At 32.2% G+C, this 12711-nt stretch overlaps 1 pseudogene; it reads right to left on the bottom strand.

Annotated features, from left to right (window-relative positions):
- Window positions 1-6971: 6971 nt before the first annotated feature.
- On the bottom strand, window positions 6972-8427 carry LOC114392292 (annotated as a pseudogene).
- Between the last annotated feature and the right edge of the window lie 4284 nt (window positions 8428-12711).

The raw sequence follows: 12711 nt of genomic DNA, 5'->3' as shown, positions 1-12711 counted from the left end.
TCGCGCACCAAAATATAATAATAATTAATGTTATAAACAAACTAAAGAACACAAACAAAAATAACTAATGTTACTAACGATTTTATTGAAGAACACAAACTAAATACATTCAAGAGAACTTCAACAAATACAAATTACTTGTCTCAGATATCTGAGATCACTTGTGTAACATACATAAATCAATTAAATGAACAACTTCCACGCTCAGATTGCATGCGACATCGACGCCTATTGTGCCCTTCTGCTCCACATCTACTACATTTTTGTCGTTGCTGAGATGGTTCGAGCCAATCCATCTCATTCCTTATCCTTGTTGATTTTGGCCGAGCTTTCGCACGAATTGTAATTGGATCGGGGATAAGTGTCCATGCGTCATCAGAAGGAGGAATTGCCGCTTCAATCCCAAGAGGCCACCGTTGTGCGGAGTAAGCTTTTAAGATGTGCTCATTTGTGTAAACAACATCTATATATTGGTAGTAGTTCATACTCACGTAATCACAAGTTGCAATAATGTGTGAACATGGATAGTGAATCGTAGAATACTTTTTGTATTGACAATAATGACCATTCAAGTTAACTGCCCACTTTTGCCTGTCACGTTGCGTTATGGGATTGAAGGTATCTTCTACTTCAAACCTTATAGACTGGATACCATAGACGCGAACGATGTGCAAACAAGCTTGTTCTTGATTTTTTCTAAGTTCTTTAACAAGCTTAGAACAATATATTTGTCCTTCATTTAATTGTCTTTGGGCTTGGCGAACACAATTAACAAAGTACTTTCGACACCTACTATATGTTGATTTCACCAACGTTGTTATGGGTATGTTGCGACAATCCTTCAAAACCTTATTTATACATTCTGAGAGGTTGGTTGTCATGTGGCCATATCGACATCCTTCTTTATCATAAGTCATGGTCCATTTTTCCTTTGAAATACGATCAATCCATGTTGCTATGGCTAGACTCAGCTGACGAAATGTTTCTAAATTTTGATCAAAAATATGTTTGCAAGGAGTATAGCCTGCATGAAATTAGTTAGCAAGAACAATTTTAAGTATATATGAAACTTGAATTAGCGTGACCATGATAAATTAAATCTTATCCAATTTCTTCAACATTTCTTTTTGTTTGGCATTGTTGAATTTGTGATTGAAATTGCTTGCCATGTGTCGGACGCAGTAAACATGATAACCGTGGGGAGGTTGCCAATCAAGTGCTTCGTTAGTCACAACAGACTTGATACTCGCGTGACGATCATATATGAGACAAATACCATTTTTATCTGTTACGTGTTCACGCAAGTGTGCCAAAAATCATGACCACGCTATTAACGTTTCACCTTCGACCATGATGAATGCTAGAGGAAGAACACCACCATTTCCATCTTGTGATGTGACCATTAAGAGGGTCCCACAATATTTGCCGTATAAGTGTATGCTGTCAACTTGTATGATTTGCTTACAATACTTGAAAGCCTCTTTACATTGACCAAAAGTCCAAAACACTCTATGAAACTGACGGTGTTCACGACTAAACATATTCCCAACAATAAAATCGTCATGCAGTATTTGAAAATAAGATCCAGGAGAATGATTTTGCATGTGTGTTAGCCACGACGAAAGTTTCGCATATGACTCTTCCCAATCGCCATATTCAATTGCAATGACTTTTTGTTTCGCCATCCAAGATTTTTTGTACGATACCTTGTAGGCAAATCCACTGTTTATACTTTCTTGAATCAAAGAAACTTTTATTGATGAATCTTCTCTGATCATGCCTGTTAACAAAATAACCAAATTAAAATAACAAATAACGGAAAAGTAGCATAATATGAACATAAAAAATGTACCTACTACACCAGTGGCAATTAAATCTGAATCAAGCTTCTCGTGATCTTGTGTCATAGTCATATTCAGACATGTGTGTGGTCCACCCTATTTTGTGACTTTCCATGAATCAATTTTTTTAGATAAAATTGCCCTCATATAAAAAGGGAAAGGACACTTTGCACTTTTATTCGGACAACAAACGATACTTGTTTGATTTGCTTTCAACAACTTTAAAACTTTGATGTACCTTCATAACATATTGTTTCAATGCATTTTTTTACCGCATCTATACTATCAAAATCCATGCCAACATATAATTTTTGTCCAACATTAAAAGTCGATGGCATCTCCAACCCGCAAATGTACTCCTCATCAGGATGACTCCAGTTGATATTGTTATAATGCAAAGCATCATTCCAAAATGGATTTTGAATTTGTTCTACACCTAATAGTTAAAAAAAATTCAAGTCAATATCACAATCGTACTTATTTACCATTAAATACAATTGTCATAAAATGATAAACTTATTCACCTATTTTTTTATTTAATAAATTATATCTTGTGCTGGGTGAACAATTCTTACGGGTTGAATCATGTCGGTGACTTCATCGTTTGTATCAGATATACCGTCAACATTATCATCTTCGTCTAAAGACTCTTCAACGTATGAGTTAGACACAAGATAATCATCATCATCATCATCATCATCTTCATCACCATGTAAATTGCTTACATTTCTTGGCGGTTCCGCCTCATCATTAGATAAATTATTTCCACATGATGTAAGAGAATTTGCAGAATGAAACATAGAACCACCAGTCACATCCTTTTCTATATACAATTCCAGAACTTACATTTGATCTTGTTGGTGAAAACTTTTGATCATAGTTTCAACATCTTCGTCATCACAAATTTGCAACGCAACATACTTTCCTGAAACTAAAAATCTACAATTGATAGCAGATATAATTTCATTATTTTGTAACTTTACCTTATCTCCAATTTTTTTTCAAAGTATTGAAACTAATTCCACGTTTAAAATATTAAAAATAAGAAACTAAAAATGGATAAAAAAATTGAGAAATTTAAAATATTGATGAATAATTAATAAAAGAATAAAAATTATTAAAAAAACTTATGAAAAATTACACATTGAAATCTGAAAAAATTAAGAGACTAAAAACTTAATTAACCTTATATTTTAATCTCATCTTTATTTTAAATTATCATAAAATAGGTCATTAAATATACTTATAGATTAAGTCATACTTTCATGTAGGCTTTTAATTAAGATCTTTTATAGATAACAAATCATATATTTTTAATTAATCAAGATGAGACTCGAGCCTAACAAAATTTAGTTGGACAGATGCTTTCGACCCCTACTTCAATAGCATTTTTTACTGGGACAAATTGTTAAGATGAACCTAGAAAGATCCAAATAAATATATCATAAAATTATTAAAGTGATTATAGATTAAATTAGATCGAATTAAATATATGTATTATAGTTTTTATTTTATTTTATCAAAATAACGCAATGTTTACACTTGAATAATTATTAGCTACTGATTAACATCATTTAGGATTATATAAATATATTCATTTTTACATACCATCATCAATGAAAAATATATTAATGTTTCAGTTCTTTAATAATAGATAACTTAAGAGTGGCAGTAGAATAGCTGTAGCTTTCTACCACAAAGGAACACGATATGCTCTTAGTGGTGACTTAAAATACCTTTTAAATTTACTTTATACTGTATTACTGTATATGATTTAAGAAAGGATGAGAGAGTAAAAGGTAAATCTACCTCAAGCATTAAGGAACTTCTGATTTTGATGTGCAAAACGCTGCTGTCCCTATTGTCATTTTTTTTTCTTAATCCGATTAATTTAAAATTGGATCAAAAGATAAATCAATTATAATTAAAAATAAACTTTAATTAATATAAAATTTAATAAAATAAATAAATAAAATTTAGTAAAAAATTATATTTTTATCAATAATCAAACTCAAATTATATCTAAATAATTTAATTTTAACTTCAGCATTTATTTTTAATTATTTTTTTACTTTCATTTAAGATGCCTAATTGTGATTTATGCATAAATTCTGCAATTTTAAAATGTGAACCTACGTGTTAGATGTATTCGGTTTTGGCTGTCCATTCTTCTACAGTGGCGGAAAAAGAATCATTTTGGAGATTCTTCTAACGTTAGGTTGAAAGATTCTGAAATGTTGTTAATGAATGCCATGGCATGCATGCCAGGTCTGATTTTTTGTATTAAAGAAAGCCTTAAATATTGGACAATGAAACCCCCACTACCTCACTTCTACCATTTCCCCTTGGATTGGGGGCCGTAGTTGCAGATGCAGTGCTTCATGTCGTCACATTGCCGTCTTTTCCCAGCCTAAAGGAAGATAATACTTGGGTCCCACTACATGGGAAGTGGAATTAGAAAAACTATTGGTCATGCCCTTAATTATTATCACCTCTAAAATGGGAAAAGATCCTTCTTACCTTTATTTTTTATTTTTTATTTTCTCTCTAAGTTTTTCTTAGCCTATTTGCTACCTATTCACTCTAAAAGAAAATATAAAATTAATCTAATGATTGAAAACAAAAAACAAACACTTAATCAAGAAAGCAAGAAGGGAGACATCTCACATATTTGAATCTCTGTTGTACGCAGCCTTACCCTTGCATATGCAAAGAGACTGTTTCCGGATTCGAACCCATGACCAACCAGTCACCAAGGCATAACTTTACCGCTGCACCAAGACTCGCCCTCTCACTCATATTTTTAACAAAATTAATAAAAAGATTTTGAAACCCAACAAAACTATTCACACACTCTATAAAATATGTTTTAGGAGACTTCTAAAGTTTAATGTGAACTCAAGAGTTTAACCAACTCTAATGTATAACTTAATGTGTAAGAGTTTATTATATTTATTTTTCTTATCTTTTTTAGAGTGGTGTTAATCGTGCCTTATCTAAATTCACAGGAATGAATTTGAAATTGTTATATTGGACATAGAGTATGTTTGGATGCATGTCAATTCGGAGCGCATCAGTGAAGCTAAAATAGCTTTTGTATTTTTCGTACATTTTTTACATGAAAAAATATAAATGTGTATTTCAAAATTGAAACTAGCACAGGCACTTACTTCGGAACACTTGGCAACTTTGAACTCCTCCTTGCTATAAACGCATAAGGATTCATCGATTGTTGCGTTAAATTAGTTTTGCAAGTGTAGATTGGATTACGAGACTAAGACTAGGCTTGGTTGAATGTTTTATCTTGGCCAATCATGGATTAGACGATTCATAATCTCTTAAAATATGTGTTATTTTTCCGTTTGATCAGTCATGTAGAACGAAATTTTAATTTCTCACTTTTCAAAGAAATTAACGTAGAAGAAAAAGAGAGGTTGGATTAACATTCAATTGAACGTAACTAAAACTAAAAAACGAACAAATACTTAAATGGTGAATTTGAAAGGTGTAGCCAATTATTCGATCAAACAATTCACAACCTCTCAAGTGTCAAACCCAAAAGACATAAGCGATTATGTGGAACCAAATCAACACAATTAAAATCGCTCTAGTTAATGCTATCGATATTTTTTTAAAAAAAAAACATCCTTTTAAATAATAAATTACCTTGAAGTATTTGTTTTGTAGTACTTTTTGCTGCAACAAACATACTCATATATGATTAACAAATATGTAGAAAGCACCAAGACTCTGGCTGTACTCCAGCTTCTAAGATGCTTTGCCTATCAATAAATCAGCACTAAAGTGCTTTTTGTTTATAGTACTGTGTCCACAGGGGGAAAGTAATGGCACTGCCACTTAGTGCTAACCTTTTTGATTTTGTTTCTATTTGAGGTTCATGGGCTTGGTTTAAAGGGCAACAATGAAAGTTGATATTTAGATTCTTGCCCTGAAGCTGATGGTGGTCATGTGGCTGATACTTTAGACTATTGAATTTAGACCTTAGCCGAGGTTTTATGGGGATGTAGTCATGCATGCCATCACCCATCATCCACCACCCATCAAAGCTGTCCCTTGGCATGATGACAGTAATTTAAGTTTGTCCTTGCACCCTGTTTTAGCTTTGAATCTATCTGGGCTTTTTACCTTTTGTGAATTCTAGATTCAATAACAACTATTAAAATATCTCTAATAGTGCCCCCACGCGAATATATTATTTATCACATTCTACTTTTTTTTTTTATTATTTTCACAGCTTGCAACATTAACCAACCCAAGGAAGATAATTTTTTATATCGGTTTATGGTTATACCACCTAGGCACATAATTAAAAGTGGGGTTTTGGTAAAAGTAAAAAAAATTAATTAAGGTCACCGTCGGTCTATATATCAATTTTGTGAAAAAAGGGCGAAAGCTATTTATACCAATATGGTCAAAGAAAGAAGGAAGAATAAGAAGCGGGAGCTAGGGTTGCAATTCCATCTCCTTTTACGCAAATGATTCTTCAAACTTGACAGTAGAAGCACAGCATAATTAACTTATGAACTGTGCATAAAGTGGTCATATAATTCCTTTTTAGAGGACAGTATTTATTACGGTCACGGGGATTTGATTCTATGATGTTCATCAAAGTGTTAAGGGAAGAGGGTTAAGAAAAAAAACTTCAATAAAGTAAAACAAAAAATAAAAAAGAGCCGTGCCGGATTCAAACTATGATTTGCTGTGCAATAATTAGAGCTGCGTGCGTCTCTTCATAAAAAAAAAAAAAAGTAGTAATAATAAATCATCGCTTTCATGGCGTTCTTCACTCTTCATCTTTTCTTTTCCAAAGTACTTTGTGAACTCCCTTTCTTCCTTAACGGCTTAACCCCCACAGGGGACAACAAGTCAAGAACCCTAAAATAAAATAAATAAATATAATCCTCTTTTGGACGGCCATGATTGTCCCTATCATTGCTCATGGATCGTGAAACAATTGTCACACCCAATCAAAACTAGCCATAAATTCCCCTTAGAAGGGTGGTCAATTAAGTAAAGTGAAATCTGTCCGGAACTTCAAAAGTTACAAATTTGAGTTCTCATTGATAATCTAAATTCTATCGGGACAAAAAAAAATTAAAATCTTCGTAATTACTAATGCATCAATGAAAATATTACTAGTATCGACCAATAACAATTTTATGACATAATTATATAGATTAGATTACATAAGCTTGTGTGTGAGTTATTATGAATACGATGGTTCAAGCAAAAGTGACAAAGTCATGGCCTCCTATTGCATAATAATTGAGAAATGACAACCAATCCAGTGAGTGATTCATCCCGTGATGATAAACTGAACGGAGCCAAACCACAAATCACACCCTTATCACTCTCACAATCACATCCTTATGCTATCACGGTTATCGCTCTCACAATCACACCCTTATCGCTATCACGGTCACTGAACATAAGATGCTCTCTCCCAACGCGTGTCACTCAAAATCCCATGAGTATTCTTCAAACTCAATCAATGGCGGATCGATTCCATGCCCCAATTTGACCACTCTCTCACTCACTCGGAGCAACGCTTTTGTTTCTTGCTTACTTTTAGATTTAAGGGGAGGGGTATGACGCCCAGTACAAGGCTTTCGGACTAAAAACACGCTTATATAGATATTTAAGTTTATCTCACTCCAAAGAAGACTAGAATTTGAACCCCTCACGTATCAGATATGATGCAAGACCCTTACAGCAAAACTAAATAAATAAAGAGAAAAAGAATAAAATTCCATCAATTGAGATTCCATTTCGCATAAGAGAGGACCCAAAATTATACAATTAGTTAATTTTTTTTTTTTGTTTTTTGTTTTTCTGGAAGTAAATAATAATATAATATATGTGGGAGGTATTTGACTTGATTGGGGTGGTGGTAACTGGTAATTAACTAATTATTGTTATTAAGATTATTATGATGATGGTGATGATGATGTTGTTGTTATGATAATCATACCCAGAGGGCGCCGACTTGGACGAGTTTGGGGACGAGGTGGCCGGAGACGTGGAGGGCGACGAGGGACTCGAGGCCGCCGACGGAGGAGCCTCCGATGAAGACGGCGGGGGTGCGGTGGTCGGGGAGGGGGAGGGCGGCGATCTCGTGGTCGTCCAATTCGATGACGGTGGGGTTGACGCCGATGGTGGCGAGGAGCTTCTTCATGACGTGGCACATGCAGCAGGAGGAGCGCGTGAAGATTATGACGGGGTGCTCGGAGATCAGGCGCTGGATGCGGGCTTCCGTTGATTCGTCCACGTCGATGGAGAGAGAACAAGAAGAGGAGAAAGAAGAAGAGTTTGTGTTGTTTGTGGTGGTGGTGGTGGTGGTGGTGGTTGTTGTTGGGGTGGAGAGGTCTAGCTGGACGACGTCGTTTGAGCAGCGGCGCAGGCCTTGCATCGTTGAATTGAGTGAGGAAAAAAAGGACAAGTAGTGTAGTGAGAATGAAATGAGAGGTGGAGGTGATGGAGTTTTTATTTATAATAATAAAATAATAATTAGAAGAGAGAGAGAGAGAGAAAGTGGGGTATGGGAGGAGGACTTGCTTTGTGGTTGCTTACATCACTATGCTTGTGTTGTGTACTAGTATACTTTCTTTGCCTCAACTCCAACTTCTCCTTGCTTCCTTTCCTCACTCGCTCTAAACAACTTCTCTTTCTTCTTCTCACTGCTTCAATCAAATTTTCTTGTCCCCACTTGGACTATTTTTTTTTTTATATAGATATTTTCCTCTCACTCATGCATTCTTTTCTTCTTCTTCTTTTTATTGTGATGGGTCCATAATGCTTTGTCTTCAAATACCTATTTATCACCGCCAGATATCAAGATAAATTAGCCTCACTTTATTTTAATTTAATAAAAAGTCTTTGATTGAAATTTTGTGTATGTAATTGTGTTAAATGTTAAAAAAAAAAACTTTGTATTCTGTCTTACTCCGACAAAATTATTTGTAGTGAAAAATATTTATGATCTAGAAAGAAAAAAAAACATTATTTAATCATTTTTAATAAAATCTTTCATTTTAAATATATGTTTTTTTAACAATATTTAAACTTAAAATCTTATTTCACATGTTGAAATCCAATTTCACTTGAACCCATATTAATGCATCCTTTTCCTTTTCTTTTTTTAGTCGGACAAAAAATATTTTCCACGGCAAATAATTATATTTCAGTTCAATACAATTTCTATAGGTGACAATTTTTTTTTATCTATTTAACGCAACTGCTAATTAGACATACTCTTTATCTAAATTTGAGAACTCTTACTAAATTAAAATAATTATGCATCAAAATATTCAAATGTTCGATGGTTTAGTGTACATTTTATTATTACTTAAAATTTATTATAAATTAAAAAATTATATTTGGAGTTTACAAGTATTTACAAAATTTATGATTTTATATAAATTTTAACAAATAATAAAAATATATATTAGAAGTTGTATCTTACTGATATTTTTCTTTTGTATATCAATTTATACTAAGAGGGTTCGAGAATTTACCCAAATCCATAATTCAAGTGCTTTAATGTCTTTTTCATCTTTCTTCAAATCATTTTCTCCTCTCTGACTTCTTTTTCTTGTATTTTTTATGGTGCAATACCAATTTCCTGTAATTGTACCTCATAGAAAATGACAAACGTGTTTTGTTTTCTTTGTAACCCACTTTTCACAGTCTGTGCCCATAATAAAAGTGGAGGAGAGGGATTTCGTTTTTATCAAATTCAAAACGACTACCATGAATTTTAATTATCATTAAATCTAACAACCATTATATTAAGTTATTTTTTAATTTTAAATCAGCCCTTTAGTTACATTGAAAAATTATGAATTACTTAAACAATATTTAAAGTTTTAAACTCAATAAATTACAACTTGTCTCAATATAGTCTAGTGAAAAGCACAAGCACAATTTTTACCTCCCTTTTAAATTAATGAAACTGTTTAAAAGTAAACTCTGAAATACCAACTAATTTCACAAGTGACATGTTGGAAAGAAGGAGTAAATGCATGCAAATACGAGGAATACTACATCTACAAGTACAGAAAAAACATTCGAATAATTAACCTTTAGCTTATTTTATGTATTCAATTACCACCAACTAGTAGTGAATTCTAATTTGACTACAAGTGCATACATCCATGTTATAGACAGACATATCTTAACTGCATATGACAGAACATCAACTTGGAACGATACATATTCGCATTCCCAGTGCTGCTGCATACTTTATTATTTTTTACTTTTTATTTTTTCGTGAATGATCCTGAATGATTGGGAGAAAAAGAGAGAAGCACGCGTTGGTTAGGCGCGTGGGACATGCAATAAGGTGGTTCAGGAATAGGGGAAATTTGCTGGTGATACAGCGTGGAGCGGTCACATGGGTTGCGAACCACGGTGACGTCACATTGACTTGGACGTGGAACGGTAAGATTCAACCGTGACGTAACAAAAACTTAAAGTCATACATACATACTGTGTAGTGAAGTAAAAAAAATTGAGAAATAGTCACCTTTGTCTCATTATATTTAATTTACTGATAAAATGCATCTTTAAAAAATAAAAATATAAAATTTAATTTTTAAAAGTATAAAAAGTGTAACAAATATATTTTATTGTTTATTTTTTGTTTGTCATCGTTAATATTATGTACACGAAGAGATAAATTTATCACTGAAATGATTGTCAATGTAGATAGTCAGCATAAGGATATATTTGTCATAATATTTTTTTAACTTTTTGTCTTTTCACTCTGCTGACAAATACGTCTTGAAAAATGAAAAATGTAAAATTTAGTCCTCGAACGTATAAAAAATATAACAAATATATCCAGACATTAATCATGAATTGTATAGGAGATAAATTATAAAAAAAATTAAAAAACAGTAAAATATAACTTAAAATTTAAACTCTTATACCTTAATTATCTATCTATTTATCCATTTATCAAATTGTTAATTAGTTCAATTTTTACACATACATAAACTAAATCTAAATTTTTATAATTTCTAATTAACTAATAGGGTTAATATTGTAGAAATTAAAATCTTATTACAAAAATAAATAATTTTACTAAATATAATAAGTCATAATTAAATTACAAAATAAAATATTTTGAGAAAATAACCTACATTGATAATGTAAATAATTTTTACACTATTATTTAGTAAAAAAAATTATGTTAAGTTAAAATTATTTATCTTTATAGTAATTTTTAGAAATTATATTTATCATTATTTTAGTTGATTGACACTGTAAATTTTTTACATTATTAATATCTTTTTAGCTGCTTTTATATATTTTCATTTACCTCACTTTACCTTTTTTTCCTCGTTACATCAGATGACTAAAAAAATTGTGTAAAAATGAAATAGAATATTAATGTCAAAAAATTTATAACAATTAACACATAAATGAAATGAGTAAAGATATCAAAAGAACTTAAATGATGTATATTAAATGAGTGTATAAAGATGTTTTTTAAAAACCTAAAAGGCACTCTGGTGACGTGGATGGACAGAGGGAGGGTTACGGGCCCCATTATCGTGACATAATCATCGGAGAGAGTTATAGTTTTCTCGTCATCGTGACGTTCCCGGAATTACACGTGGCATGCCTTTTACTTTCCTTGGGGCAGGGAGTTTTTGCGGGCTTTTGGACGAAGGGGTGTGATGCCAATGAGATGGTGCCACGTGGCGTTCCTATTTTGGTTTATTAGACGGGGTGGTGAGTGAGCTTGTGGGGGTGTGGTCCCCACCAACATGAATCTTAATAACCCTCCTCACACCTCATCGCAAAGGTACACCGTTGATGGTGCTAAAATAAGTAAATGTGGTGTCTGCCATATGCTCTGTGATCACTACGGGTTGCGTCATTTTTGCATGGGTCCCTCCTACCCTTTTGGGCTAAATTTTAAAAATTACAAAAGCCTTTCCACTTTCAACGTCATCTTCACCTTTTATTTTTTATTGAATAGTACTGAATAAATAATTATTTTAATCTTTATATATATATATATATATATATATATATATATATATATATATATATAATATGATAATTTATTCATAAAAGTATAAAAATTCTAATTTAGCACTTAGATATAAAAAATGTATTAAATATCAAATTAATCATTAAAAATTATAATTTTAATAATAAAATAATCTCATAAAATATGAATTAATGACAAATGTCAGAATCTTGGTTTTTATTTAGAGACTAAATTGTCTCTTATTTATATATTTAGATACTAAAATAATCATTTATTCATGATGTATTTTATTTGAAGAGTAAGATATATTTTTGGTATTATTTTTTAAAACATAAGAAATAAATTAATAGATTTGAAACTATTAAGACTAAAATTAAATTTGATCAAATTTGTACCATATTTTACCCGTTTACAATACTCGAACAATCGGATCTGTCCATGGCAGAAAACGTTCAAATTTTGGTATGGTTACATGGCAATAATCCAACAAATATGATTTTTTGTTTTAATTTTTTTCCGAAAAGAAAGCTGAACAACTGCTTTTTCCCCAACGTGCGTCGCTCGGATAGATTTCATCGTTGTTGGTGTTGGGCGTGTGAAGATGAAGATATATATATATAGAATTAACTTCAGATGTACGTGAGTGGGTGAACGAGAACATGATTGACGTTTGACGTGGCTTTACATGTTCACTTGAATGGAATCACGTAATATACTCTTCACATGGAGTGCTATATGCATATCTTAATTTTACCCGAGAGACATGGTTGAATAATTGAACGTGTGAAAACTGTGGTGTTAGTTGGAAATTTATATCGCATGGGTTAAAAAGGTGGTGGTGGGGAA

Source organism: Glycine soja, chromosome 17 (genome assembly GCF_004193775.1).
Source record: "Glycine soja cultivar W05 chromosome 17, ASM419377v2, whole genome shotgun sequence".
Lineage (NCBI taxonomy): Eukaryota > Viridiplantae > Streptophyta > Magnoliopsida > Fabales > Fabaceae > Glycine > Glycine soja.
The sequence above is the reverse complement of the archived record's forward strand: the minus strand, read 5'-3'. Positions and strand labels throughout refer to the sequence as shown.